The sequence below is a fragment of the Columba livia genome, chromosome 12 (genome assembly GCF_036013475.1).
Source record: "Columba livia isolate bColLiv1 breed racing homer chromosome 12, bColLiv1.pat.W.v2, whole genome shotgun sequence".
Classification (NCBI taxonomy): Eukaryota; Metazoa; Chordata; class Aves; order Columbiformes; family Columbidae; genus Columba; species Columba livia.
In genome coordinates this window covers 2,000,721-2,027,395 of record NC_088613.1, presented here as the reverse complement: position 1 = coordinate 2,027,395, position 26,675 = coordinate 2,000,721, and the positions used below count along the sequence as shown (strand labels likewise).

General features: G+C 52.2%; 1 long non-coding RNA gene across 1 annotated transcript; it reads right to left on the bottom strand.

Moving 5' to 3' along the window:
- Positions 1-117: 117 nt before the first annotated feature.
- On the bottom strand, positions 118-26,675 carry LOC110365775 (uncharacterized). The gene is made up of 8 exons (XR_010475607.1): positions 25,947-26,675; positions 23,836-24,040; positions 22,568-22,731; positions 12,156-20,378; positions 10,396-10,575; positions 5,023-9,506; positions 2,469-2,561; positions 118-2,385 (listed from the first exon to the last, which is right to left on the bottom strand). It is a non-coding gene; the product is annotated as an uncharacterized LOC110365775 (long non-coding RNA).

Sequence of the window (26,675 nt, the reverse complement as noted above, 5' to 3'; positions counted from 1 at the left end):
ATGGGCTTTTAGCTATAGACCTAACAGAGAAGTTTGGGTGAATAATTTATAAAGGACAGTAATAAAACAAACTGCACAGTTTAGATCTTAATAAAACTGCAATGCCTTGTGTCTGATTTCATAGACAATTTTTATTAACTTGGCACCTCTGTACCTGAAAGGTCTGACAGGTTCCTTATGGCTGAGGGCTCTCCTGAGGAAGCGAGCGTGTTTCAGAGAGGATCAGAAGCCCAATTTAGTGCCCAATAGCGGGAAATCACAAAGTCTTTGCAAACCCGTCCTCTTCCCGCAGGGCAGCGCCAGGCTGGAGCTGCGGGGACAGGGGCCGTGCTGGGGCCGTGATGCTCTCCATCCCTGGCGCCCAGCCGGCCGCCGGCACAGCCTGGCATCACGCGTGTGCGACAGTTGGCGCATGAAAGCGCCGGTAATTAGAAACGGTTTGCTAACAAATTTCATTTCGAGCCATAATCAGCAGTACCCGAGTACCCATCCCAAGCATCCCTCTGCCCTGGGCTGACCTCCCTTGCGTCAAAGAATATTGCCAAAAAATAGGGAAGCACATCCTGGACGATGCTTTGTAGCTGTGGCAGAGAGGGATTTCCCCAGTGGAGTGCACATGGTGACACAAAAACACAGGACAAGACCACAGCAGCCCCCAGCCACGCTGGGGGTGCGAACACCTTGAGGACTCCCCTGTGCTACCCATCCTGGTCTCTTCTTACAGAGAAACAAAGTCCATGCGAGAGCAACAGCTCACAATGTTACCCATTATCCAAGTGATTTGCCTCTTCTCTAGGACTCCGCACAACTCCCCTTTGTGAGCAAACTGCTACCTATTTTTGCCTCGTTCATTCAATTATGGATGAAGTGCTGTGGTGCTGTTTTGGAAGCTCTTGTGCAAACCCTCCACGTCCACCGTGGCCATGAGGTGGAGAGGAAATGTCCTCAGGGAGCTCTCCCCACAGGAATGGCCATGGGGTTGATGTTGTTTAGCCTTCACCCCCATGCCCGGCTCCATCTGGGGCAGCCATGTACACACATGGGGTCAGAACGAGGTCCCACAGCTAAATCCGGCAGTTTAGCTCAGGGATTGTAGCATCTTCTGGAGCTTTGCTAACAAAACACAGAGTGAGGGGTGAAGCAGGGCTGCTTCAGGCGTGCGGTGCCACTGCTGCAAACAGCCGCCAGCAACGGCAAGTCTTATCCCTAACTCCTCATCCCAGGCCCATTTTCCTGCATCCATGAGAAAGAAACACATAGTCATTAACAGCATCGGTGGTAAATATTTAACTCAGAACCCCTGTACTTTCTCCTCCCTCTGTTTCCCTGGATGCGTGCGCATTGAGGGTGAGCTGGCAGGACAAAGCGCAGATTAATGCAAGTCTTGATAGATCTTTTTAGTCGCCTTTTTAAAGCATATTTATACCTGAGTTATCTACGCCTTGCTGCAGCTGGTTCACAGTGAACCTTGCCTGGTGATGCGTGCTGAGCTTTTCTTTCACAGCGGGATTTTCAGGGGGCTGAGCACCCCACAGGTCATGTCGAACTCTCAAGGACATGTTTGGGACGCAGCATTAGGAGGCACCTTAAAACCTGCTCCCACACTGACTGCTCTAAAACGGGGCCTGGCCAATGGGGCACTGGAGCTCTAGCTGCTTTTCCTAGCAGAAATTAAGCGAATTTGCGTGTCTGAAATCTTAGGAGGCCATGACCTGGAAGTAGCTTTTAATGAGTGGAGACGGTCTCGAAAAGTCCCTCACAGACCTTACCTGCTTTGCGCCTCACAGATTTTTATGTCCTACATGAACTGCTGGCTAATTCAAGCCAGAGTTGTGGCTGTATTTCACTCACTGATTTTTACCTCCAGACAACAGAGAACAGCTCCACATTCAAACTGCTGGAACAAGTTTCTGCACAACACACATGACTTCAGTCCTGGGGGATTAGATGAAGGACCATGATAGAAAAAGCCACCTAGTCAGCATCCCCTGGAAACAGCACAGAAGTGGGGATAAAAATGATCAAAAGAGATAGCAAGGCTGCAGGGACAACGCTATGAACAGAGCACAGTTTGGTACACAAGGCAATTGGAGCATCCAGAGGAGCAGGGGAGGGAAAGCTGCCCAAAGGTGTTTCAGTCTCAGAGGTTCCTGATCGACCCTTTTAGAGAAGATTTCATGTCTGCAGAAATTCAGATTTTCCCCAAGTAGGTGGGAGCCGTTCCTCTGCCAGCCCGGGTGCTCTCCATCCCGCCTGCCCTCCGGGGGACGGTACCCGGCGTCCGGGTGTGATAAAGGGATTTCTCTGCAGCCAGTGATGAGCAGCTTTTCAGTTACCCTCTCAGGCATGTTCAGTGGTAAAAGGTCTCACCCAGAGTGATGCCACCTGCATAAAGAGATCATTTGAGTGCTCCTTCCTGCGTGTAGGACAACACTGGCAGACATAGGGTGGTGGGGTTTGATCAGGACCTAAACCCCATCCCAATGCATCAACACCATCATAGCCAGCTGCTAGAAGGCACAGGCAGTGTCCTCATCCCTTGTACTCCAGGGTTAAAAAAACTAAAAAAAAAAAAGGAAGAGAGAGAAACTGAGTTCTCATTTTGTTGCCATAGCAGCCTTCTGGATTATTTAGACTGATAGCATTTGTAAAAATTCAACAAAGGGTAGAGGATCTCTTGGAAATGGGAGCAGATGTAACATTGCGTGCCATATGCCACTGGGAAAAAAATCTATTGGCAAAGGCAACATCATCAGAATGAAAGCCTAACCCATATTGTGCAGTGGAAAATGTCACTTTCCCTAGATTACGGGGTAGAGCTATAAAGCAGAGAAAATTACATTCACATATATAATTGCTGAAAGACGTTCTGAGCAAAGAGCCAAGCGGCTGCTGTGAGAAGGTGGGCTCTGCTCCCCTCCAGAACTTGATGAACCGCCATGTGACACAAAGAAAAGGTTGTTAACATTAAAAATTAATTAACCCTCACATGCAGCTTAATGGAACTCACTCCCAAGAAATTCTGCCCGCACAATAGATGAATTATAAGGGTCTCTGCGAGAGTGGTGAGTAATAGTGCCCTTGGAAAGCTGCTGGCTTTGTAACCCAAGCTGCTGCTGCAGCAGCCGCTGGATTGAGGACGATGCCTCTCAGGGCACCGATCTAACCAAAAACCAAAACACCAAAGAGCGGCTAAAAGGGGTTTCAAAGACGCCAGTGTCCTGACGATGTTTTGGGGAGTTCTGAGAGGGGTCGGGGCAAAACCTGTGAGTGCCAAGGAGGGAGGGGAGCGGGGCTGGAGGCTGGTGAGGAGCGGGGGACGTGGGTGAGGGAGGGGCTGCACCCTCGCCCCATCGCTCCCAAAAAGTGCAGCCTGGTGCTCCTGCATCTCCACCTCACACATGGGTTGTGAGGGCTGAACTGAGCCTGGCCCGTCCAGTACTTGGGAAGGTGGAAGCCCAATGGGGGAAGCTGTGGTGCCTGGGGGTCTCCTCCTGTTTGGAATTGATGGTGTTGGGGAAAGCACTGGGCAGCTCTGGCAGCTGCCGGCCCCTGGCATTTCGCACCAGGGGACAAGAATTCCTCCTTCCTGTAACATTTGTGTTTGCTGGAGGGCAGCGGGATGGCTGAGCTCCTCCATTTGATACGCTCTCCCTGCCTCTTTGTTGCTCGGATAAAGGAATAAATTAATAACATTTTTTTAAAGGGCTAGAAAATTGTTAGCCCTGAGATTGTTTCCAAACAGGAGGCAACTCCCTGGGGTAAATGAGAAGTGGCAGCAGGGCGGATGGAGATGCAGGTTTTCTGTCTGAGGTGACGGCGAGGGCAGGGGCCTGTCCCAGTGCTGGCCATGGCCAGGTTTGTCCTCCCTGTGCCTCCGACCAGCCCAGGCTCCACTATTTGCAAGGAAATGAGCTTTTTTTCTGTCTGCTTTCAAGGGAAACATTTCTGCCTGCTGGAAGGCTCAATGATAGTTTGCAATTTGGAGCACAACTTCCGTGCCGTTGCAGCTCCTCTCCCTGCACCTCCATGGGAGCAACCACATCACATCATCCCCAAAAATGCAAGCATTTTACATCTCGCCAGCAAAATAAATAGATGGTGAAGCAGCAGAGCCTCATCCTGCCACACACCTGCTCCCTCCCCATTGCATGCACCGCGCCTGGCGTCATTCGCTCCTAAACCAAACCCTCTGACTCCTTGTCATCACAGCAAATCTGCCCGCAGCAAATCACAGCAAACATGCCCACTGCCAGGCACCACGAGGTTTCACCCGGCACAGGAGGAAACACGAGCCCGTCGGGCCCTTTGGAAGGTGGGAAGTCCCGGGCGAATGCCGCTGCCAGCTCCACGCCACCCCAGCAGCACCATCACCCCGTGCACGGTGCCAGGGGATGAAATGAGGCTGGTTGGGAAATCAATAGCTGTGCTGAAATTACCAGTCTCTGCATGAACACGGCCGCGCATTAGCTGAGCGCGGATGTGATTAGTTGCTTTGTCCTACACGTGTATTTCTAGGAATCGATAGCTATAAGCTAACCAGAGCCCACCTTAGCAAAACATAATAAATCATTTTTTCCTCAGTGGAGACAAACAATGGAAGTTTTCTCGCTGCAACAACCACCCTGAGCACCCCAGGCAGTGGAGGCCCCGGCTCCAGCGAGTGCCACCGGCACCCCACGGGTCCCCTCCTGCCCCTGCACCCTGGGGGAGCAGCCTGGGATCTGCTGGGGCAGCACCCAGGGCTGGGGGGCAGCCGGGAGAGGAGGGGATGGGACCCTGCACCACATGCCAGCCCGTCCATGGGCCGCTGCCAGAGGGACAGACCCCGCTCAGCCTTCCCAGGGGCTTTGCAGGAGCTTCTGCCTTGCTGCAAGTGACCAAAACCCCAGTTTCACTTCCCCACCTCCCCAGCTGCAAAGACTTCTCTTAACAAAAACATTATTTGGAAGGCAGAAACCACAATGAATCACTGCTTTAGTGTGCATAGTCACCAAACCACACACTGCTGGCTGTTCGCACCTCAGGTCCACTCTCTAGACATTTCTTTCGTAGCGATGATTTTTGGAGTCTGGGTTCTGCCTGGACGACGTCCCCAAAGGCAGTGTCAGTTCAGGTGATGCTCGTGCCATGTCCTTCCAGCAGCCAGGCCCTGAAAAAGGCTGAAACTGTGCAGAAACCAGGGACCACCCTGGCAGCCTAGCAGGCAATTGATGTGCAGTGATGAATAACAGATAAACCCTCCTTGGGCTGGTGAAGGGATGGAGCTGCCAGTTGGCAGAAGCAGGATCGGCGGGAAATTTGGGGATGAGCAGTGAGATGGGCCCTGGGAAACAACCACAGTCACAAACCAGAAACATTTTTCCCCACAGCAAAATGTACCTTTTTTGTTCCTCACCTTCTCAAATTCGTTGTTTCATGTGTCTGTTCCTGGGTGTGCAGGGCAATGGCAGTTTCACAGGGGCTGACGGTTCCTGGCAGAGCAGACCCCATGGCCTGGGACCTAAAAGCGCCACCAGCACCCCACGGTGGGACGTTGCTCCCCAGGGGACACCCGCAGAGCTGTGGAAGAGCTTTGTGGAGCCCCAGCCAGCGCTGTGTTCAGGAGGTCTGAGGGATGGAGATGGGCTGCTGCAAATCCTGCTGGGCACTGGCAAAATATGGGACTGAATCGAAGCAGCTCAGGGGAGCAATGCTGGGAGCTGAGACCAAATAAACTTACAGCAGCATTTTCTGGAAATGAGGGCGTTGAAAGGGCAGGGAGATAAGCGGAGAATAATTGGGTGGCTTGTCCCAAGTACAGATATAAAAAAATATGTGGATCATTTTCTGGAGAGGGAGAGACTGGACCTGTTCCCTTGGCCCTTCCAAAGCTTTAAACAAGTGAAATATCCTCAGGGAATACTTACTTTGGTGGGTTTTGGCCCTTTTTTTTCCTGCTTGGGAGCCAGCTACGCACACACCCTCTTCAAATGGTTTCTGAGCTATTTCCATGTGCTCATGCATAAATAGTGCTTTTAAAATACTCACCTTCAGCAAGTGACCTCACAGATGGCCCTCTGCAGTGATTTTTGCTGCTTCCCAGGTCTGCAAAGAGTGGTCTAGGAAAATCAGTCACAACTCAGGCCAAGAAACTCTTGGGGATGCATGGAGCTGGCACCCCCGAAGTGAGGATGCTTATAGCCCACTGCTAGGGCACAGAGACGCCCGCTGCTCTCAGGTGCTTTCCTGCTGCCAAAGGGATGCTCTGAGAGCTGGAGAGCCTCTTTTTAATTAAAATAATGAATTCACTCCTGGCAGCAGTGCTGCTGCCACCTGGCACCCAGCGCTTGTGGTTGTAGCAAGGTGTTCTGGTGGTATGACATGATTAGGAAAACGATGTGCGATGCCACCTCACGTTCCTCCTCAATGGGAGTGATGTGGGTGGGGGGGTGACAAGGAGCCTGTCACCCCTTCCGTGCTGCTGTTACAATTAAAAAAAAATAAATCAGAATGGTCATGTAATTACAGCAAATGAAGATCTGCGTTAAGAGGGAACAGTGGGATGTAATTATTTGCTGTTCTTCAAAGCAGCTGTCAAGGTGAAGCGGTCACCACAGCCCGGTGGATTGGTGCAGCCACGAGAGCCAGCGCCACGTGCAGAAGACAGGGAAGGACGCGGCCAGAGACGTGGAGCAGGGACAGAGGTGGGAAAGGAACTGAAGTATTCCGACCCGGTGTGCACAGAGACTGTCCCAGGCCTGGAGCTCTCCCAGCGCCGGTGCCTGGCCGTGGGTAGCCCAGGGCCAGCTGAGACACATGTAATGAGCCCCCGCGCCTGCTCGGCGTGTCCATCGGGGCAATAGATCACAGCCTAGAGCTGCGGCTGATATTAATTGCCATTCTGCCAGCCTGGAGGTCAGTAAAAATTACCTTCTCTGCACTTTCCAAACGAAAAACTTGCTTTATTAAATTACCAGCCTGTGAAAAATGTGTAGCACGTTCCTCTTGAGAAAAGAGAGCCACATAAAATTTGGGCACATTTTGACAAGATACCTCCAGCGAGTGTAAATCAGTTACAGATTAGTTAGTGTCTCTTCTCGAGCAATTCTGCAAGTTGAATGACAAAGCTTCTCCTCATCCTGAGGGGTTTTACTAAACTTGTAATGTATCCAGATATACTAATTTTCTTTTAATTTTTTTATTTTTGCATAGGGCCAAAGCAGCACAGTGGCTGGAGGCTGTTTGCCATCGGTACAGGACATCACTCGCTGTTTACCTTGTTTTCTCCTCAAATATCAGTAAATAATTAAAAAAAAAAATCACAGAATGGAAAGAGAATTTTATCAGCCATGGCAAAAAAATGTCATTTTTTGACACACAGTCAAAGCAGCAAATTAGACATCTGCTGATGCTCTTCCATTGACCATGCAAAGCGGATGGGACGAGGAGGGGCCGAGCAGCGCAGGAGGGAGGGGGGTCCCACACACTGAGCGTGGGTAGGATCACCAGAACCAAAACCTGACCTCAGAAACCTCCAGAAAACTCCAAAATGCCCCAAAGTGGCCACAGCCCCTGGCACTGCCAGCCATGGGGCTGGGAGACCTGCAGCCCCTGCCCTGTCTCAGGTGGGATATTCACCTCCCAGCCCCACGTCAGCTCCGACCTGCACGGCTTATCCCTGCTGAGATATCCAGCACGAAAGACAAAATGCTTTGCAAGCTGCGCAGGAGCTATTTTAATTCAAGGCATAATTATTTCAAACAGCAATTACGTGCTTGGCGAGACGCAGACACAGACGTCTCCAAAATCCCAGCTGAAGGGGAGGCTGCTGAGCACCGCGGGTTATGGTCCGTGGCACCCCGCGACTGTCCCGATCTCCAGAGGGGTTTTACCCACTTTGTGGATGGTGGAGGAGGATAAGCCCCATCGGGTTTGATCCTGGCTCTGCTCACCTTCACCCCGAGGGACACAGCCACCTCTGGGGCAGCATTTTTCCCTGGGAATCTGCACTGTGGATGGAGGAACCTCCTCCTGCTCCTCAGCTCCACCTGCAGCATTTTGCCTGTGAAATCACCGTGGCACTGTAAAACCATCTTTACGTACTTAGGTGTGTTTTACTCATGTCTTAGCAGTGTAGAATATCATTGTTTTTAAGCCTGCTTGTACCAAAATTTCTGTGCAGGTGGGGCAGAGAGCCCCTCAGAAATGCAGATTAAGGTGGGAAAAAATCCCCCCAGCTTCCTACAACCAGGCTCAGTAAAAGCAGGGACGTGCTGTTAACACGAGGAGGTGATCTTACGAGCTGCTGAAATGTTTTCTCCGATTGACTAATAATAAGAGCCAATTTCTCCAGGCTCATTAGAGCTGTGCTGCTAGCAAGAGCAGGGACTGCAGTGAGGAGGGGACAAGCGCCCGCCCTGGGCAGGGGCAGTTTCTGGCATGGCTGGCAATGCCTCTTGCACCACATACACAAAGTCCAATTATCTCTGTGATACATCAGAGGAATGATAGAATATGTCCTTAAAAATAAATGCTGTCAAGGAAAGCTGTACAACAAAGCTGTTAGCAATAGAGGAGTTAGGAGAGGAAATTTGCCATTTAAAGATAACCTTGCAAATACACTGTATTCCTGCCATGAAAAGAATAGAAACAGCATGCTCCCTCTTCTCCCGCCTGTCCGTCCCTTTCAGCAAAACCCGAGTTTTCCCGCAAGCTGTGAAAGGATCATATTTATCTGCTCGTTCCCAGGTTCAGCTGAGGTTTCGGTAGGAGCTTGCTGAACTGTCACTGCCTGCAATTAACACTTGCAACTATTTTTACAGTAGGATCTGAGCTGGGTGTTGGAAAGTTCCCGGATAGAGGCTCAGACATGCACTGCGGTGAGCGCGGCTTTGGGAAGCACGTCTTCCCGATTCCACGGGCTTCTCCCTGCCTTTCATCCCCTGACTCTTAATAAACCCTGGAGAGCTGCAGAGCAACATAGATGGATGGAAACATGGGTAAAAGGGAACCAGGGCTCAGCTACTCCCTTTCTCTGCATATTGTTGGTCTCAGCCTAACGCTTAGGCACTGCCATACTTGGCCCCTTAAACCCAGGGCTCAGCATGGTCCTCACACCCTGCTGTGAGCATGGCCGAGTCTGCTTCTGTCCTCTGAACGTCTACGAAAAGCTACCCTAAGGACAAGATCCTGATTGATTTTGTAGCCAAGTAAACACTATGTGGCTTCACAAGTAAACACAACGTGGCATTGCTCTGGGTTGCTGTAGCCCAAGACATGCTGCCCACTGCAGATACCAATTTGTCTTCTCGTGACACATCCCTATTTGAACGGTCTGAGCTATAAGACTATTTCTATAAACAGAAACAACAGTCTGGGCCTGAAAGCTCTTGAGCTTTGAAGTCCAGAGCTGAACATACCTTTGGCATCCTGAGACCATCGCTGCTGGTACCAGAAGTCTGCTGGTGCGACCTGGGCTCTGGTGAGCAGGAGCCCCATGGTGATGTCTGGTGCTATTGCTCAGGCTGAGGATGCGAAGCACAGTATCTCATTAAGTCCTCAAGTGAACGAGTGCAGATGGCAGGTCACCTTATACGTTACTTCATAGCCACAACAATGACATTTTTTGCCTCTTTCTTTACTGCAGGCTCTGCAGAGCCTGTGATCACCCATCCAGCCACAAAGGGTACCTGGGGGAAAGCCACAGTCCTCCTGGCAGGTGTAAGTCAAAAAGATTTCAGTATAGTTTTTTTGGGGTATAAACCCAAGAGAAGCTGCTTTACCAGTGGAAAGAGGTGGGAGGCATTGCTGTCCCACAGGAGAGCTGCAGGCACTGGCCTCCAACAAGTTTAATTGGGGAGGATGAGGGGCTATTTTTGTATTTGTGGCAGTATTTCACCCCTCTTCGCTGCCTCAGCAGCTTTGTTCTCTGGAAACTGTGATTCAATGCTTCTGCTTTTAAGCTGCTTGGGAGAATGAGGATAATTAGTAATGAGGCACACGTGTTAAGAACATGCAATTATAACCCATTGGGTTATAATTTATGTCTTATCCTTCTGCACAAAGTAATTAATATAGTAAAAGATTATTTATACCTAAGTGCCTAGAAGGCAAAGTTAGCTGTGCAGCAGTGATGGAGCCCAGCTAAATGAGGAGGAGAGGCAGATTGCAGAGGAATTCCTGATTGAACAGAAATCAATGTTTTGCAAATCTTCCCCTTCTGGGCACCCTGAAGTGGAGGAAAAGTGCTGCTGGGGAGCAGGGGGAGGCACATGGCTGGGCCCGCTCTGCCCGTGCAGGGCGTTCCCCTGCTCACACTGCAGGGCTGCCCCTGCCCTGTGGGACAGGTCCCTTGATGCTGCTGAGGTTTTGGGCAATAGGACATTGAGAATTATTAAAGAATCAATTAGAGACCTTGTTTCCCATCCAGTAGCTGCTTTTCCTTGTCTCCTGGCCATGAACCTGGAGCAAGCAAGGCGAAGCCTGGCCCACCCGTGGGCTTCCAGCAGCCACCGGCAGCATCAGTCAGCATCACCAGTGCAGCAGCAGGACGCAGCATCAGTCTGACGTGCACATCGGGATTGCTGCAAACTCCTACCAGGTCACAGAAATAAGAAATTATTAACATTAAGTGTCTCAGAAGGGTTGCAACATGTCCAGGGAGTCTGCGATGAGGTCTGCTTGCCCTGACCCTGCTGTTTCTGGAGCTCTAAGCCCCTGGGACCAAGGCTGAAGACAACAAGGATGAACGCAGCCTGTGTCCTGACAGTGACGGTATGACAGTATGTTTGGGATTGGAAGGGACCTCAAAAGATCATCCAGTCCAATCCCCCTGCTGGAGCAGGAACGCCCAGGTGAGGTCGCACAGGAACATGTCCAGGTGGGTTTGAATGTCTGCAGAGAAGGAGACTCCACAACCCCCCTGTGCAGCCTGGGCCAGTGCTCTGTCACCCTCACTGAGAAGAAGTTTTTTCTCAAATTTAAGTGGAACCTCTTGTGTTCCAGCTTGATCCCATTACCCCTTGTCCTATCATTGTTTGCCACCGAGAAGAGCCTGGCTCCATCCTCATGGCATCCTCATGGTCCTGCTGAGACACCCTCAGTGGCTGCTCAAAGGCAGATTTTGTTTTCCTTGGCTCTCCGTTTCCATGGCAATTTGCTTGGGAGCACCACTTTGGAGGGAGCATCCACATAGGATGTACCTGGGAAGGGGCAGCAGGGACAGACGTGTGTCCCGCCAGGCTGTCCTCGCGGGCCGGTGCTCCGGCAAGCTGCTGGCTGGTTTGGCCTTTAAATCATGGGAAAATACCACAGACCTTGACTTTATAATTCAACTTCCAAACTGCTGCTTTTCTGTTGTGTGGGTGGGATTTACAGCTCTGTGTTCACCCCCGGCTCCCGCTGGGCTGGTTTCCCCTCTACACATCTCGCCCGGGCATTGGGGAGATGCTTTAACCAGCAGGTCCTGAGCTAAAGCACCAGCTGCTGCTGCCAGCCTCCGGCATGGACAGACCAGCTGGCAGGAGTGTGAGGATGAGAGTTGTGCCAAAACAGCTGAGGAGGTTCACCACTGTCACTAACCCTGTCTATCCAAGGCAAAACCTGGATGCTCAGAGAGCCAGGTCTCTCTGGAGCAGCCCTAATGCAGCTGAGGATGAACACAAAGTCTCCCTGGGGCTGTGGCTTCATGCAGAACCCCTCAGAGCAGCTCAGGCAAGAGACCTGCAAGCAGGACGTCTGCAGGTCCTGCTAACAGGTTTGAGTCTACTTGAGCTAGGAAAAAAAGCCTCCACAGGAACTTTGCTTGGCAGAGTTGGCACAAGAGACCTTCAGCTGAGCCATTTTGGGGCAAGTGGAAAAGACCAGGGTGTTTGCAACAGCCCCCTTGAAAATGGGAAGCTGGAGAGGTGTTCCAGGGTGTGTCACACACAATAAAGCTGTACCAGAAAGCAAACCTCAACAGCAAAAACCATATTTTACACCTGTCGTGGTTTAAACCCATTCAGTAAATTTTTCCCCAGTGCTCGTCTGCCCCTGGTCCACATCGGGAGGTCTGCTTGCCCTGTCCCTGGAGCTGTAAGTCCCTGGGACCAAGGCTGAAGACAACAAAGATGCAGGCACGGCCCGTGCTGTGAGGGGAACAGAGCTTGAGCCTCCACCCAAAATGCACTTACGCAAGTTGTTGTTCCAAGAGGTGGTGGGATTTAGCCCAATTTGGGAAGGAGCAGAGGCTTGTGAGCTGCTCAGCATGTGCCCGTGCCTGCCCTCCAGCAGCACCAGTGCTTTCGACCATCCCGAGCATCGCAAGACCTTCCTCTGGCACAGCGGCTCTTCCAGCCTTGGTGGCAGAACCCTGCAGGAGAGAGAAGGAACAGGACAAAAAGGTGTCTGTGCTGAGACAGCCGGCACTGGGCAGGCTGACAGGCTGAGCCTGGTGGGGTTCATGGCCCCGGGGAGGTGGCAGGTCCCCCATGCCCCAGCTGTGCAGGAGCCTCCCAGCCACGGGCCACAGCCACCAGAGTCACCCCTGGTGTCTGCTGCTGGACCAGAGCAGAGAATCTAATCCCTGGGGAAAAAAACAAGTATGAGAAAACAAAAAGTAAGGCTGCTCTGCCCTGGTGAGGCCACATCTGAGTACTGTGTGCAATTCTGGGCTCCCGAGGTTAGGAAGGACAAGGAATTACTGGAGAGAGTCCAGCAGAGGGACACAAAGATGATGAGGGGTCTGGAGCACCTTTGCTGTGAGCAAAGGCCGAGAGAGCTGGGGCTGTTCAGCCAGGAGAAGAGAAGGCTGAAAGAGAATTGTATTTATGCTTATAAATATCATCAGGGTGGGTGTCAAGAGAATGGACCAGACTCCTTTCAGTGGTGCCCAACAACAGCCTATATCCAGAGCAACTGCCAAGAACCCTTTGACAGTCATTCACGCTCCCAGAAAAACTGGATTTTTTTATGGACGTGAAGAATTATTGCCCTTTGACAGCGCTGTGAACGCTCAGGCATTGCTGCTGGTGTCAGTGCGGATTAAACAGTCGTGTCCATCTGGCTGTGAGCCTGCCTTGGCATCGCTGGCCCTGGGGCGCGGCGCTGGATGGATAAGCAGAAGCATGAGCGTCTTCACCCGTCTGAACAGTGTTTGGTCCTCAGCCTGATCGATCGTGGCTCTTGGAGCTCATTGGTACCATGGTGGCATGCAGTATTCACCTTACTCCACACAGCAAGACCTGAGGCGTAGAAACATCTCATCTGGGGTATTTGTTCTCCTAAAGGTCACTGTAATGAATTAAGGGGATTACTTCTCCCTTTGGCAACACGAAAACTTGGGGAGGCCTTGTGAAATGCATCAAGCTCATTCTGCAGGGAGAGATGAGCATTAAGCAGCTCCAGAAGGCTGTGCCAAGCACTAGCAGTGACATTCATATTTTAAATTCTTTCTGGCACTGTAAAGATAGGGAATTCAGCAGCAGGCTCTCAGGGAACCTGGCTGGTGGTGATTTATGTGGCTCTGTGATGGAACGGGATTTGCAGAGACGCAGTCGCCCCCTCTCCCCTTCTCTTCTGCTCAGTAAGGACTTAGTCAGGAAGGATGAGACATCAAAAGGCGTCCAGCTCCATGTAGGGTCTCTGCTCAGCTGCTGCCCTGGGCCCCGGTGCTGCTCGGCAGTGCTGGTGGCCACGGGAGGTGTTTGTCAGCAGATGCTTTTCACTACTGCTTCCAGAAATTGCATTATAAAACGTAGTGCAAAGTGCTGTAATGAAAAAAGAGTAAAGAGAGGCCTCCAAACGCCTGCTCCAAAGGCCACGTGGGCCACCTCCCCGGGGCAGGGGGCTGATTTGTGCTGCTGGAGCTCAATGCCGGTGTCTCTGCTGGAGATCACAGAGCCCCAAGGAGCTGTTGCTGTGTGATGCTCAACGCTGTTATTGGCAGAAGCCACCCCAGCAGTTGGTGTGTTCCAGCTGGATGGCGATGGGGCTTTGACATTCTGATCCGGCCGGTGGAGCATCCCTGGTGCCAGCGCAGTGCTGGGTACCCTGCCCCATGGAGCACACGAGGGGACGGCCTGGTTGTCAGAGCATCCTGGACCCCTAGGGTGAGCAGCCTTAGTACCACCCCCCCCGTTGGTGACAAAGCAGCTTCTCCGTGCACCGGGAGGTGGATCTGCTCCCACTGCATCCTCACTTCCTACAAACACTCCTGTGAGCAAGTGTTTTGGCAGGGCCGTGCACAGAGACGGCAGCTCTTTAGAAAATACTGCAAAGCATTCACGTTTTTCTCTCCATAATCACAAATATTCCCCCTGTAAACCACTGGAAAAGGGTTACGTGAAGCAGACTTCGAATGGAAAGCAAGAGAGCCTCATTGTGGCCGTTCAGCTACATCCTCAAATAGCGGGAGAAAGAAAAAGGAAAAGCAACTCCTCCTCCACCAAGCCTGGGAGAGGCCCCTCGCATGTGGGAATTCCCTTTCTGCCCCCAAACGCCACATCTGGACACTCACCAGGAGACTCTTGCTGCTGCGCTTGGGTCTTGCATCCCTTGGAGGGCCAAAAGAGAGAAGGTTCCTCCAAGAACTTGCCTTTCTGAGTGGTTGGGAAGGGGTGAAACGCGTCCCTCGTCCCCGGCGTGGATCACAGCCGGCGCTGGGCTGAGTCACTGCCTGAGCAGCCAGACTGCCCGAGACAGATTCGCCCATAAAAGTTATTAAATCATCACCCAGCACCGAGTCTGATGTTTCCATCAGAGATGGTTTTTATCCCATCTTGTGCCAGAGAAGCCGTGCTGCTGCCCACCCCCATCTTCCTCTGCCTTCACCTATTTACTCACCACCACTAATTTTTCCCTAAATCCCCAAATCCTGTGCTCAGCTGGGCTGGAGCAGGGAGAGCTCAGATCCCAGAACAGGTTTGATCCCCAGCGTTGGAGGGTTCCCCAGGGCTCCTCCTGGGATGTGCCCCAGCATCCAGCCCCCGCGATGCCTCCCGCTCCTGTCGAGGTTTGGATGGATCCCACCTGCACACCCCGCGGGGTCTCTCCTCCTCCCCTCCAGCCGCCCCACCAAGGAAGGGCCATGGCTTCCCTTTTCTCTTGGAAAAGGCCAAAACAAAAACCTGATGGCTTTTTCGAAGGCTGTGTTTTTCAGGAGTGGGTCTTGGAGCACCGGAAAGAGCTCCAGGTGCCCAGCAGCGCCCTGTGCCTGCCCTCGCCATGTCAGACTGCGGCTTTTCTTAAAAAACAAAACTGTTTTTTCTCCAGAAAAGAAACGAAAAAAATCTGTTAAAATAGCCAAAAAAGGTCAATCAAGAGCTATTTCCGTAGCATCCCTGGCCTGAGCACCGACCAGCACAAGCCTTCCTCAGGGGACTGGGGACATCCTGCCGGCATGTCCCTGGCCCCAGGGCAGGATCTCCACCTCAGCCTGCAAGGGCTGAAATCTGTAAGCTTTGGAGGGTAATTTTCACTGGGTTGGGTTTTTTCCTTCCAAAAAGCCAAAACTCAGCAGCGACGGGGGGCAAAGGGGTTTTGCAGCAGCTGTGTTCGATAGTGACTGGCTTGTGGAGAAACAAGGTGCAGACAGCACTCCCTCCTGCCAGCCCACCACATCACTGCTGATTAGACCATTGCTCAGTGTATAATTAACCTCATGCTAATGAAGTGTGCTGCAGCAGCAGTGACAGCAGTGGGTGGCCTTTTCTCTGCCCCTGTTTTCGTCCTACTGAGACAGGTTTTCTTTCTCCAGCTTCATTCCAGAGGAGGTCTGCAAGGCAGCAGCGGAGGTGCAGAGCTCCACACAGACCCGGCTGCCGGCCCTGGGCACACAGGTACCAGCGCAAGAGCTCTCACGCTGCGTCTGTCACCAGTCCCGGGCATTTAATGCTGCAAAGGTGCTTTAAAAAAGCCTCTTCTCTGGGACAAGTGCTGTCTGTCCACCACACAGTGTGGGGAGTGATGTGCAGGTGGCGGAGGTGTCCCAGCACCTGGCAGGGATCCTCGGCTCGGAAAGGACTGAAAATTTCCCCAATTGCATCATAGCTCAAAAGCACACGTGAATAACCCCCAGCCTGCGCTCCTCCACAGCCGGCTCACGCAAGCACTTTGCACGGCACCGTTTCGTGCCAGCGCCTTGCACGCAGGTTGTCCCCACAGTGTTTGCAGCAGATGTCCCTGCCTGTGCACCGGGGAGGGGACCGCAGGCTTTGGTCCCTCTGAGGACTGTCCAGCCTCCGAAGAGCAAATCCACAGAGGGTTCTGTTGCTTTACAGGGGGAGCTCAGCACAGGCCAAGCTGCAACCTGCTGCCCAAAATCCTCTTTCTATTCACAGTCCCACCAGGAAGGTTATTAACCTGATTTCTCCTGGAACAGACACACGGTACAGCCTGTGGGCTGTGGCACGTGTGCTCCTATGGGTGAGTAGGGAGTAAATGACTCAGTGATGCTCCTTCTGAGCATCATCTTCGCTGTCCTTCAACACAAGCTGGGCTTTTCCCATGTGGAAACTGGAGCAAAAGTGATCAGCAAGAGCCCAGCAAGCCCGGGAAGAAGAAGCAGAAACAGCTTATGTGCATGGGACAACCCCATCGGTCAATAAACACGCAGTGAATTGATCCAGAGGGAGAGGAAACTCCGTCAGGTCTGGGTTTAATGGCCCTGTTTTATCAGCCGTGTCGAGATTGCTCTGAGCCCAGAGTAACGCTGCCCCACAGCCCCTCTGCCAATGCACCTGCTGCCCAAAAGCATCCACATCTGCCGCAAAGCCCATTCCACGCCCAGGTGCAGATCAGCAGCTGGGCACTGCATGGATCTGCCACATGTCCTGGGGTTCCCAGGGGCAGATCACCCCATCTCGGGGAGGATGCGATGGGTTTGGTACCCAGCCCCGGCCCCCATTCCTGCATCCTCTGCTCTGACCAACACATCCCTGTTGTAGGGAAATAGGAAATTAGGATTTTAGGCCTATATCAGTGTTATAAGCTGTGCTGCTAAGGCTGAAAATCTCAGCTTGTCCCCTGTATAGCCCTTACCCAGAACCACGAGCGTGGTTACCTTATGCTTGCTTTGTACCCTTAGTTAAGACATAGATAAATGCTATTCTTAGGGTTGCTGATTTCTGTGCTAGACCGATGAACTATGGATAACAAATGAGACAGGTAGAACTTCAAAAGAAGCTAGCCCTGCGACTGATGACCTTTCGTTCGGTACTTGCCAAGAAAGAAGAAGTGGAACCCGCAGACCACTGGGACAGAAGGAACTTGAGGATATCGACAGTGATAGACAGTGATAAATTTTGCTTACCTGCGTAATACCTGTTAGAACCCTATATAATGACTAGTTATACTGCTGTATGATTGTCACTCTCTGAGGAGGTGACCCAACGCTGCTGTTCCTGCGAATCTTCTACAATAAATACTGCTCAGAGTAACCCACAAGAGTTCGAGTCTCTATCCGGCGCCTACCTACGACCTTTTTTCAACCCCTGCACATCCAGCACCCAAATACCCAGAAAACCACTGGGAAGGGAAATATTTTGGAATAACATTTTGGGAGCAGCTGCAGGGGAAGCTCCGGGGCCTCACCGGGTGATCGCAGTGGGAATGCGGCCACGGCTCCGAGCGCCAGCAGTGAAGTTCCTTGCAGCGCTGCCGTCCGTCCTCCTGCCAACAGCACGGAGAGCTGCGGCTGCAGATGCAAGGGCAAGAGCCAAGCAGCGCCCAGAGCCGGTGCCTTTGCATCTGGCTTCTGCTACGAAGGAAGTAATTAACAGGAATAATCACACAAGAGCAGCAGCACGCTTGGGAATTGAGCAAGTTTTATCAACCCCAGCGTGCTGGACAGGGGTTTGTGTGTCTTGACCGCGAGCAGTAACAGCAAAAAGCAGATGAATGCAAAAATAGCTCTGTTAAAAGGAGAGAGCGAGGCTCCAGGCAGAGCTTGGGGAGTTTCCCTCCACAACAGACACAGGGCTGATTTTTCAGAAGAGATTAAATAATTCAGTGGTGGCCTGGCAAGGAAGCAGCGCTGTAATTTTCTAAATCTTTCCTCTTGCAGAGCAGTGATAAACTACCCCGGTTACTGGTGTGGGGAAAAGATCAAAGCACGAAGAGCAAGACAAGGCAGATGAAAAGTTCCCCTGTGGGATAGCTGGCTGTCCCCGTCACTGTGACCCCAAAACAGAGCAGGGCCAGCCCTGGCACCCGTTACCTGTTGTCCCATTTGCTCCCCGGCACAGCGGCAGCTCCCTCTGCACTGACCCTGCTGTGCAGTCACAACGCTCATCTGGTGACACCTGCCACATCCACGACGGAGCTGAAAAATCCTTACAAAATTAAATGAAAGCACTGAAAGCAGTCCTGGGAACCTGCAGGAGGGGTTCTGGCTCCCCTGCTTCTTGCTGACAGCCACACTGACGGGTGGACACGGTCCCCACCTGCCACCCACAGGGGACAACATCAGGTGCCAGCAGAGGGACCGGGTTCCTGCATGTGGACACGGAGCCTTTGAGGACAGGCAGGGAGCAGCAGCCGCTCTGACTCACCAGCCTTGCTCAGGAGACTTGCAGATGGATGTAAAAAGCATTTAAGTTTTAATTTTTTATGGTGTCTGACAGTTTATTTTTTAATTAAAGCTGCGCTCGAGCGGGAAGGGCTGGAGCTGTTGTTTCTATGGCTGCTCTGCCCCGACAGATGCTCATGGTTGTGTTTCACCCACCAAGTTCAGCAAGAGGAGTGGGATGGCCTCTGGGGGCACAGCCCTTTCCTATTGATTTTAATGAAATTGCTCAGAATGATGTCTGTACTAACTCAATTTTCTAAGAAAAAAATCAGCAAAAAAAATCCTCCAGGCTCCAGTGCCTCCAAGATACCAGATATGACAAGTCATTAAAACTCATCTTTTACACTTACAAATGACGTGGCACGTGGCGTATCCCTGGAATGGCCTTTCTATCGCTTCTGTGCGCAAATAGGATGAAAAGCCAGCCCAGGGCACAGCAGCAATTGCAGTCACAGGTGACACGTGTTACCGAATCTGAGCGGTGAATTGTGCAGCTGCCCTAAGCACAGCGGAGCCTGGGCTGGTGGGACCCTCCAACCCCCCCGCTCCAGCCCAAACCAGCAGCTACCGGGGAAACTCCTGATCCAGAGGTGCCGGTCGGACCCAGAAGAGCCAACCCAACCTGTTTCTGGAAAAGACACTGAAAAGTTCCAGGTTTGGAAGGACGGACAGACATGTTGCGGTGGTGACTGCTGAACTGGTCCCTCCTTGCTTTGCTTTTCACAAGGGCCCTGCTCCCCGCCAGTCGCTAAAACCAGGCATTAAAGCAGATGTAATTACATTAGCAAATGGCTCCCAGGAAATAGCTCCTCTTTTATGGAAGTGACCTCATTAGGCATCGTTAAATTGGGCAGTAAGGGAGACATCTGGTGTCTCTGACATCACTGCACCAGCAAGGGGTGGGACGTGAGCACGTCCGTGCTGTCATTCCCAGGGTTCAGCCGTGGGTTGTTTTTCTGTCCCTGCGGTCGGATCTCAACACCGTGGCCACATCTGTGCTGACAGAGGCACAAGTGCCCAGTGTGGCACAGGGTGGGCTGTGCCAGGGAAATACGGGACCAGCTCCTGGGCCAGGAGGCAGCGAGGCCCACGCAGTCCTGCAGCTTTAACAGTGGCTTTCACAAAGGGAAGATGGAAAAGCACAGATGAAATTCTGAAGGAGTCACAGCTGCCTGGGCTGAAAACACATCTAAATCAATAACCAGGCAGCACAGCATAAATAGAGATAATTAATTACCTCTTACTGCATTATTTATTATTCCAGTGATTTGACATTTTCTATAATGGTTCATAAAGTTCTATTTGCTCCCTTCTGCAACCCACCATCCTTGGTGCTGAGTGAACTTGCAGCCCTGGGCAACTGTCTCACCAGGGAAAAACAGTCTTCCAAAGATGCTGGGAAAGATCTTTGGTGCCCAGCACACCAGCAGGCCATCCCGTCTCTGACCCAGACCGAATGAGCAGCAGCCCCCCCCGCCTTGTCTTTTTTTGCGGGGGGGAGCGGTAATAATTACCAGTTGTGCCCAGCTGTGCTGGGTGACACATACCGGGCTGCTCTGGCTGCTTCCCAGCATGATTTATACATGCTACACCTTCCCCTGCAAATGATTCTCAGGGGCTAAAAAGAGTGGGGCAACCTGGGGGGGCAGAAAGAGCCCAGACACCTTCCTTGAAAAATCTGAACCCATCTTTGCAAAAAAGTTGTTACCTGGGAAGCTGGAGGTGGGGGGAGCTGGGGCTGCAGACCAGTGGAGCCTTGTCCTTAGCTGGAGGTGGGATGCAGCAGCTACAACTAATCAAAGGTCTTCATCTGGAAACTCGCTGCTGGCTCCTGCAGCAGCTCAGTAACCTGCAGACAGCAGAGATGGAAATTAGGAAGCAAAAGTGCCTGTGCATAAGTGAGAGCACGCACAAACAGAGCTGGAAGGTGACTCTCGCTCTTCCCCATCTCCCATCACTGAGGCTGAAATAACCCGTGATTATATTTTATCAGAGAAAACTGGCAATATTTGCCATATGATGTGCCTGGCAGCTGCTGGGAGCAGTCCCCTGGGCTAAAGCTCTCTCCTTTCTTAACACATCAAACGCAATTTACTGCGTCCATCACCAGGGACGGGCAGGGACAGCGGCGTGGCAATGCTGTGCCGCAGTGGATGCTCTGACCAGCCCCAAGGGAGGTCGATATTTGCTGTTTCCTGCCGTGAGGCTGCTCCAGTCTCACCTGCCCGCATCAGGACCCAGCTAGGCATAAAATGGGCAATATAATAACTCTTTTTCTCCAGGCACATTGGGCCCCTGCAGGACACAGACACCGGCAGGACTGAACATTTCCTGTATGGCTGGAGCATCAGGGGCTTTTGCCCCGGTGTCACAAAATAAATTGATTCATTTTGGGGTGTTACATCTTGGCAACCTAAGAGTTTTTTTGGCGCATCTTTGGACTCTGCCATCTCTTGGACTGGGGGAAGTGGGGGGAGTGAGGGGAATAGGGAGACTGGGAGGGACGGGGGACACTGGGGGGCCTGGGGGCACTCTCTGGTTTGCCCTCCTGCTTCTTGCTCCCCAAGCCCAAGGCAGGAGCCGTGTCCCCGGGAGAGCTGCTCCAGTCCAGTGGTGGGGAGGTGCTGTACCCCCCACGCATGGCGAAGTAGCAGGCGGCAACACAAAAAGGGTGCTGAGAAATAACAACCATGCTCAAAGCGCTATTTCTTCCCAAGCAGCTCGATACGGCTCAGCCTTCCCAGCCATGCCAGCAGCCCGGGACGAGGCGCAGAGCTGCAAGCGATTGCCATCTAGAGGCTTTGGAGAAACAAGTGGCCTCTACACAGCAGCGGGCTGGGGTGACAAGGGTGGCCCCCTGCAAGGCTGGAGGTCGCCGTGACGCCCCACGAAACCCACCCCAAGCTGGTGTTCTCCCTCTCCGAGCACCGCGGCACAGCAAAGGCACTGGCTTGAGGCTGTACCAGGTCAGATGGGGAAAGGACGGAGCGAATCCCGCTGGATTTGGGAGCCCCCATGGTGGGCCCAAAGGGCTGCAGGGAAAAGAGACACACTGGTACCAGCCTGGGTGATGCAGCCCGTGTGCCTGGTAGCAGGGATGCTTTTGCGCCTGCTCCCGAGCCGTCCCGAATAGTGCAGGTTAACATCTCTGCCCAGGCCTGGCTTGTGAGCTCTGCTGCGTGAGATGGAAAAGTGCAAAGATGCTCCAAAAAAAGATCAGTTTGCCGAGATACAACACCCCAAAATGCATCATTTTAGTATTGCATGACTTGTAAAACTTTTGTGACGCTGGCACAAACCTGCATCCGTCCTCCTGCAGTCTGTCTTGCTGCCCATGCCCAGGTTTTGATGTGCTCAGTGAGAGAAGGGTGCAAGGTTTTGATTTTGTTTGCTTGGTTGGTTGGTTTTATAAGTTAATTGCATTTTAGATTTCCCTGCTTCTCGGTCTTCCCATAGAGCCCCAGCTGCTCTCCTGGGGCAGCATCATGTTTCATGACTTTTTCAGACCAATATGTTGCATCTAGGTGTAACCCAACAAGGCACCAATTGTTTTCAGCAGCACAAATGAATTTAATAAGTGTCTCAGCAAGTTTTTGAAACCATGGCTGCCTTGTCACAACTCCAGCCCCCTGGGCTGCATTTCCTTATCGATCTGTTTATGGCCTGTGCTGAGAGCACTGTCCATCACCAGTGCTGGGATCCAGCCCACAGCACAGAGTAGACACTCGCAGTGCTATTTAGGTGATAAATGAGACATGCCTCTCATCCAGTGTGTTTATGACGCATGAAATACTAATCTTTTAATGTCTTTTTTAAAGTCTATGAAAGTCAACAGTGAGTTCCTTTGTGTTTCTTGCTGCAGGTTGTGCCGAGCTGCAGGTAGAAATACCCTTGCAAGCCCAAACGCTGCTGCTAAACTTCAGTGTTTTGCTTGAGCTTCTTTGAAATAAATGGTGCTCTCCAAGATGCCAGTGGTCAGCTCCAGCAGCCACTCTGCCTCGGAGCAGCCACGTCCTTGCTTGGAAGGCACGCACTCACCCAGAGGCACCAACAGCTGCAGTCAAGGTGAAATTCATGTTGCTGCTGCGTCCGTTGAGAGGGACACGGGGACCCGGCCCAGGATGGGTGAAGCAGAAGTGCCAGCACAAAGTGGGGTGCAGGAGCGGGGCTTGTGGCTTGGGGAGGAAACCCTAGATGGAAACCTGAAAAATGGGAAAATTTGGCATTTTTTATAAGTAGAGCAAAACCAGAGGAAAGGGGAGGGGGGGGTTCTGAGGAGGAGCAGAAGTGATGCGAAGCCAGAGGAACACCTAGGTATGAGACAACAACAGGAGATAAGCCAGCCCCTGGTAGTGGTGCTCTGAATCAGCCAGAAATGCCTTGTTCTGGAAGTGTAGCCACTTTTTATATCACCTGTCACCAGGGAGGAGATTTCATTCTAAATAACGCTTTGCTTTTATTTTCGCAAAATGTGCTGGGCAGGACCCGCCTGGGGGGGCTGTGCTGCCCCCCCCCCCTCCCAGGGCCACTTACACACCAGCCCCACCAGAGCACAAGGACTTTGCAGGGACATCTCTGCTCCCGGAGGGCGCCCGCCTCACAGACTTTGGGAAACCTTACTGGAGCAGCCTAAGCTCTCCAGTGAAATTTGGGATTAGACTTAAAACCCACCACAATTTAACAAATAAAGACGATTTAGGCACAGCTCTGCACCTCGAAGATAAACAGTGCTTGTTTCCCCAATGGAAAAGGAAAAAAAAAAGAGCTGGGAGGTTGAATTTAGCTGTGGAAGCTGCTCAAAGCCTTTGTTGGGGTTTATTTACTTTCAGTGCTGTGATAACTGCGACGGCCCACTCGAAAAAAAGACCAACAACACACACATGGAGACAAAGCGCCAGTGAAATGTTTAACATTAACCCAGAACAAAACTTGCCTGGAATCCGTCCCCAACCTCCCCAAACATATGGTTTCATTTCTCCACTCCTTCACATTTAAAGAGAACAAGGCTGGGCAGGCGCAGCCGGACTCTCCAGCCGCGTGTCCCCAGCACCACGGCTCTGGGGCCCTTGGGGTGACCTGTCCCAGCTCGGTCTGGTTTGGACACTGGAAAATGTGCTTTTTCACCGATCCAATGACTGAAAGCTGCCTAATGCCCATCCACATACGTGCCCTGCAAAGGAGGGCGCCGGGCCGAGCAGCACGTTGTGCTGGTGCAAGGAGGAGCAGGCGGAGCATCACCTTGCTGTCAGCGCCTTGCTCAGGCAGCGGGAACCCCTGCTTTATAATGGTAAAGAATAAATACATACATTGGCCTTGAAGCCTTTCCCTGCACATGCGAAGCACGGTCGGTTCAAGTCTGATTTGCTCAGTCCCTCCATAAAGTGCTTTTATTCCATCCACGCCTGCGGTGCCTTTTTTTAAGACTCAGCAGCAGAATTTGAGGGTTAAGCCACCAAACCGCTGGGCACAAGAGGAGGTGGCACAGCTGCTTGTGCTCACTACACCGGGCATCTGAAAGAAAACACACATTTAGGTTTCATTATCTTAATAGGCTGTGGGATAGGGTACATTTGGGTTGCAGGTTTGTCACTGCAGGGTGCCACTCAGCAGCATTCATTCATTCCGGGCTGTATGTGGGGAGCAGACGCTACCCACTGTTTCTGCACAAGAAACCTACAGCTATTTTCACTCTCCAGGTTAAACCTGAGTTTCACCTGTAACGCATGGCCAGGCCAGCTGTTGCATCTTTAATTTGTGTTGTTTACTTAGCTTTAACCTGCTCAGTTTCCACTCCCAGGTAATTTGCAGTTGGCACTAATGCAATGATGTTGCAATTATTATTTCCTTCTAGAGTTACGATGCAAACATTTTCACGAGGTTCTCAAATTCCTGCAAACACTCTGGCATCAACGTGTAGAAGGAGTTGGACAAGCTGCTATGGAGGATGTTGAAAGGGTTGCCACCAACTTTTCACATCTGTCCCACCACCCCGGGCTCTGTGGGTGCTCACCCTTCATCTTAACCCTGAGCTCACTGTGTTGCCGAAGTCAGAGAGAGGGATTGGTGAATATACCTGTTTTATTCTATTCATCTTTTCTTTTGCTTCTTTGCCCTGAAGCACCCCAGGAGATCACCCATCCCAGCACCAGGGTGCATCGGGCTGTAGCGTCTGCAGTGGATGCTGGTGCCGGTATGTGAGTAAGGGGCTGGAGCTGAGGGTCTCTGCTGCTGAGAGACGTGCTGAGGGTTATCAAACCCAGAAGAAACCCTCTCTCCAAGGAAGGATGGGGAGATCCCTCACTTCAGCATCCTGCAAGCTGCTGTGCTTCACCCCTGATCACTGAAAGGCGCCTTTCACCTGCACCAGGGCAACCATTCACTGTCCAAACCCACTTCACTCTCTGCAGGTAGAGCCATAACAACCTCACGAAGCGACAAAGCCGGACAGGAAAGCTTCCTCCCAGCCTGACCTGGACCAAACCAGCAGCGCCTTGGCCTGGGTCTGTCCGATGGACCTCAGGCAGATGGCACCTCTCCTTGCCCACCTTGGGACACACACCAAAGCCACCCCAAGGCAAGTGGCCCGAGTCCTGGCAAACCTCAGCCTCCATGCAGCTCCTGCTGCGCTTAGCCCAATTTTTAACCCTCTGTGGCCCAGTTATCCACAGCGCAGACTTAGAAGAAATAAGATCTGTCTAGAGAGAAGGGCTGGAAGACTTAATTAGGTGCCTGCTGGCACGTAGCAATTACTGCTGTATGGTACGCCCCAATTATGGTACTATTAACTTTAGTTCTCTGGAAATTCAGTGATTAATAATACTAATAATTCTACTGACCTCAAAGTAATTGCAGAACATTAAAGGAGAAAACTGTTTCTAATTAAGCTATTCCCAGTCCTTCTGTTTTCTCTTTTTCCAGGCCCCTGGTGCCCTCCCAGCTGTCCCTGGCGGGGGAGATGGGACCTGCGGTGGGGCAGCAAATGCTCTTCCAACCCCACCCAAGAAGAGCCATTCCTGAGACTTTTCAGCATTAAAATAAAAAATCAAGCTTGTGCAAACCATGATCCTGCTCTCTGTAAATGACCTGTGATGGGAAGGTTTTGTTTCACTGCCTGATTAACCCCCCTGGAAGGAGACCCAGCAGCCTCCCCCCACCCCCAAATGCGGTGCTGCAGGTTGGAAAGCAGCGGAGATGCTTGACCACCAGCTCCCTCCCACTTGCTCAGCGCTGTGGTCTTCGCATCAGTCTGGGATTTAATCACAGAGCAGAATCACAAGGGTAAGTATTTCCCTCTAGGAAAGCTCTGGATGATGAAAGGGTCTGCGCTGCTCTCAGCTCTGTGTGGGGAAGGCAAGGGGATGGGAATTAGCTGAATGAAGATGAAAGCTTATCTGGAAAAACAAAACCATCAACTGACCTACCACATTTCCACAGGCCTTCTTTCCCGGAGCAGGAGGTCTGAAGGGACGCGCTCCCGGAGCAGATGCCAGACACAGCGGTCGCGCAGCCCTCGCCAGAGGTTGCCCCTTTGATGCTCGCTGGCTCCAGGAAGAAAACGTTTGTGGTTTCTTCTCCCTTGTGCTGCAGGCAGCTGCGGGGCCGGGGCTGAGCTGGCCAGGCGGGCAGCGAGCACAAACGCAGCTCAGGAGCTGCCGGGAGTCACGCTGGGAGCTTTCGCAAGCAGGGAACGGGGCAGAAGCGTTCCTCTCCCCAGACTGGGACCAGCTTCTCCCCGCGGGGCGGCCACAGAAAACCCAAACCCTTTCAAACAAAGGGAACAAAAAAGCCCGCGGTGTTTGGAGGTGAAGAAAGGGCTGGGTCCCGCAGGGCTGGGTCCGTGGAGCATCGCTGCCAGCTGGCCGGGCGCTGGCTCAGCCCTGGGCAGCCCCAGTGCGCGGCTTCTTCCCGCCAACCTCCGAAAACGGCAGTTTAACAAAAATTGATGCCAGCTCTCGTGATCTGAATGCAATGCCGTCCAACATGAGAACCAAATGGAAGCAGTCCAGCCCCGGTCTGCGCCGGGCGCCTGAAACGGAGCAAAAAAGCAGCCGAAGTGAGTCTTGTTAACACTGAAACCTACTGAGGCCAACGGCCGCGTGCTGCGGATCCCCTGGCCTGCGGCACCGCGGCTCAGCCAGGATGGAGC